Source organism: Photinus pyralis, unplaced genomic scaffold (genome assembly GCF_008802855.1).
Source record: "Photinus pyralis isolate 1611_PpyrPB1 unplaced genomic scaffold, Ppyr1.3 Ppyr1.4_LG8, whole genome shotgun sequence".
Lineage (NCBI taxonomy): Eukaryota > Metazoa > Arthropoda > Insecta > Coleoptera > Lampyridae > Photinus > Photinus pyralis.
The window spans coordinates 1,431,610-1,435,060 of record NW_022170819.1 but is presented as its reverse complement, the minus strand read 5'-3'; positions in this window follow the sequence as shown (position 1 = coordinate 1,435,060).

The window sequence follows — 3,451 nt, the reverse complement described above, 5'->3', positions numbered from 1 at the left end:
TATTATCATAAACATTTAGGTCTCATAATAGAGCTTCATATGAAAATAAAAAATAATATTTTCCAATTTTTTTCGCATTTTTGCAAATTTACTTATAAAAAGGTAGCTTTTAATCTCATTTTGGCCAGCCGACTGGCGGACTGGCTGGTTGCTACTGTGCGCCCGTTGAAAAACGCTTGTAAAAAGACGAGGAGTGCACGTACACTCGCGGTCGTATAATTAACAACTTTATGGACGGGGTTACATGATTTAAATTAGATTTAATGATTTAATGCCACCAATTACAGAACACAATATGAAATAATATAAAAAAAAGAACAAAATATAAGTTTATAAAATATATGATGTGAGGTAGGCGACATCTGGGCGCCATCCCCGAGCGTGTTATACTAACGTGGTGATTTTTCGGTTTTTTCCTATCTTCTTCTACAGTTTTGGTCCGATTGTTTTCAAACTGGTGTCGTTGAGTAGATCTTGTAAATATACACACGTACTTTTGCGGCCGAATTTGTTTTTTTTATTCAAGTGACAAAATAATCACTTTTTACAAAGCTCGCGCCTTCGAAGGGTAGTCGACTTCGGGCGACCACAAGTTACGGTTACCTTCCGCTGCGAATTTTGTCACGTAGTTTAAGGTTTCGTAAAGTTCGAATCGCTGTTTCTCTTTCTCGAGTCGCCAATAGAAGCTCCAGCTATGAGAAGTGCCCCAAAAATTTAATACTATTTTGTGGAGGGATTTTAGCGAAATTCACTAAACTGGCGCATTTTTGTGACTGTGGGAGGGTCAAAAGTGGGTACCGACAAAGAGAATGTGGTAGCCCCCGACAAGATTTTACTAATGGCGGAGGCAAAACTTCAAACGCGAATTGCGAGTGAACGGTACGTCGGAAGTGGGTACCAAGAAAGGGAATATGGTAGCCCCGGACGAATTCTTACACAAAAATGCGCTAAAGTCCCTTCGCTCTCACACGAAATTAATTAATTCACTTAGGTTTCATAATTGTTTGTAGATGTATGAACAATTTGGTAAATATTAGGTACGTAAAAACCAATCTATTTTCCAATTATTTTATTCTGGCCAATTTTCACAATATCTACAAAATGGAGTAAAAAAATAACATCATCCTGATCTTGCCTTTTTCGTCATTTGGAGAACTGAATCTTCATCACTCTCAAATTGATCCTGTTTTTCAAGCTCCTCATCGTCATCACTGAATTCCTCAGGTAATTGAAGTTCAGCATCCAATGAAAGACCACCAGGCTACCCCATTTTACAAGTGTCTTCAGATTCATTTTTACCTGCAGAATTTTAAATTTCCCACTACTAACAGTTTCACATTAACTGAGAGATGGCGCTGAAAAGGTTCCCAAACTTTGTACCTATGTACCTACCCGAAATGTATGCGGGCGTGTGCCTTACTTCCAATGGGACTAACACACTCCTGTCACTCCTCTTAACGGTTTTTAACGATCTCGAACTCTGGAAATGGGAGGGGGATCTAATTCTATTGTAAACAAAACGCTTTCAAGAATTCCAGTATAGTATATTTCAGCACCAAAAAATATTTCATTTGCTACCAAGGAACACAGTCTCTGTTTAAACAATGAAATGTAGTTTCTTTTGTATTTTTTCCCGTAGAATCGAATTTTGAAATCAGTTTTTGAAAAATTTCCAAAATTTAAACGAATTATCAACATTTACCAGAAAATTCAATGTTACTGAAGTCAGTTTTAGAGTTTTTTCGGTTTTTGAGCGTTTTCTTCAATAGAGACTATAATTTCATCAAAAACTATTGATAAAAACGAAGAAAATGACACCAAATAGAACTCTCTTCCATAAATCTTGTTTTAAAAAAAGTTTTTTGCCGAAAAAAACTAATATTTCGGAAACCTCTTCATTTTTATTTATTTATTTATTTATTTGTTTGTTTGTTTGTTTCTTTATTTATTTATTGATTGTACCTCTCTTGTTCTGAGTCCTCAACAGGCTTACGTCCAATTACAGAGTGACCCGCATAATGCTTTTAGAGGTGCCTCTGCAAAAGGTCTTAAGTTGTTCTATTCTACTCCGGTATTTACCTTACGAATTAGAAAAACTGCAGGAAAACCTAATAATATATAATATATTTAATAATATATTATAATATTGAAGTGGCGCAGTTCAGTTAAAGCTAGACTGTAGTGCTAAGGGTCCCTGGTTCGAATCCGGGTTCGGGCATGGATAATTGTAAATATATAGTGGGTTGGGTTGGTAGAGCAGGCTTGACTGAAACCCCGCCCACGCAAAAATAAAAGCAAAAATAAAATTAAAAAATAAAATAAAAAATTTGTAGTTACATGAATCATAAAATAGTATATTTCAACCAAGTTTCATTAAAAGAAAATCATTTTTGCGGAAATGAACAATAAAATACAAAAACACGGTTTTCCGGGATCTTTTCGGTTATTTTGAGATTATATGAAACAGTAACTGGAAAAAAAGTTCTACGATCTACAACTTTTCCATTGAACACTTTCTCAACTTTTACCGGAAATTGCCGTCACAAGATTTTCACCCTCCCCAAAAAGTTCGCGCCACTCCCCTGCTCACGTATTTATTTTCTTTCTCTTGAAAATTCTGGAAATCTTACCAACGCTCTCAAAAAACCAAACCTCGAAGGCTCTTGAAGGCTATTTGGTTCTGCTTAAGACCTTTAAACACTCTAAAGGCTCTTCAAAGCCCATATGTTAGACACTCCTAAAACGACCTTCTAGAAGACTCTAAAAACCCTTAAAAGCGTCTTAGAGTCGTTTAGATCTTTAGAAGCTGTTGGCGATTTTTGAAAGTTGTTTAAGAGTTCCTAAGAATAGGACATTAACTACTCTTATAATTACTAAGGAACCTTAAAGAGATTTTTTAGAATTGTTAAAACTTCTTAGGAACTGCTTCCTAAATGTTCACTAAGTCAGTAAAACTGTTTAACTGTTCCTAAAGCTCTGTAAAGCAGGCTCTAGAGACTCTTGTAAATTGTGAAAGGTTTTGAATGTCCTTAGTGATTTCAAAATATACTTTTAAAAACTCTAGGATACTAGAAAGTGTTAAAAACACAATTAGAGACCCCTAAAGCTAATAAACTGTCTCTGACGCAGATCGTAGCAGCACCTAAAAGTTATTAAAAAGCTCTAAAAAGCCAAAAATTGCTTTAATTTTTGATTGTGTCTATGCAAAAATTGAATTTTGTAATTGCTATTCCTTTAGTTAAACGTAATGCGGTGCAATTAATTGTCACTGCTATTTTGGGTTTTTCAGCCAGCACTAGAAATTGTTTGCGAAACGCAATGTAAAAGCAAACAAGTACCTTGTACAGACAAATAAAATTTTATGACAACACATTATGCGTAGCAACGTTATTAACGATTTCCCCAAAGAGATTGGGGAGTAAATAAACACTTTCGAATAATTGAAACCCAA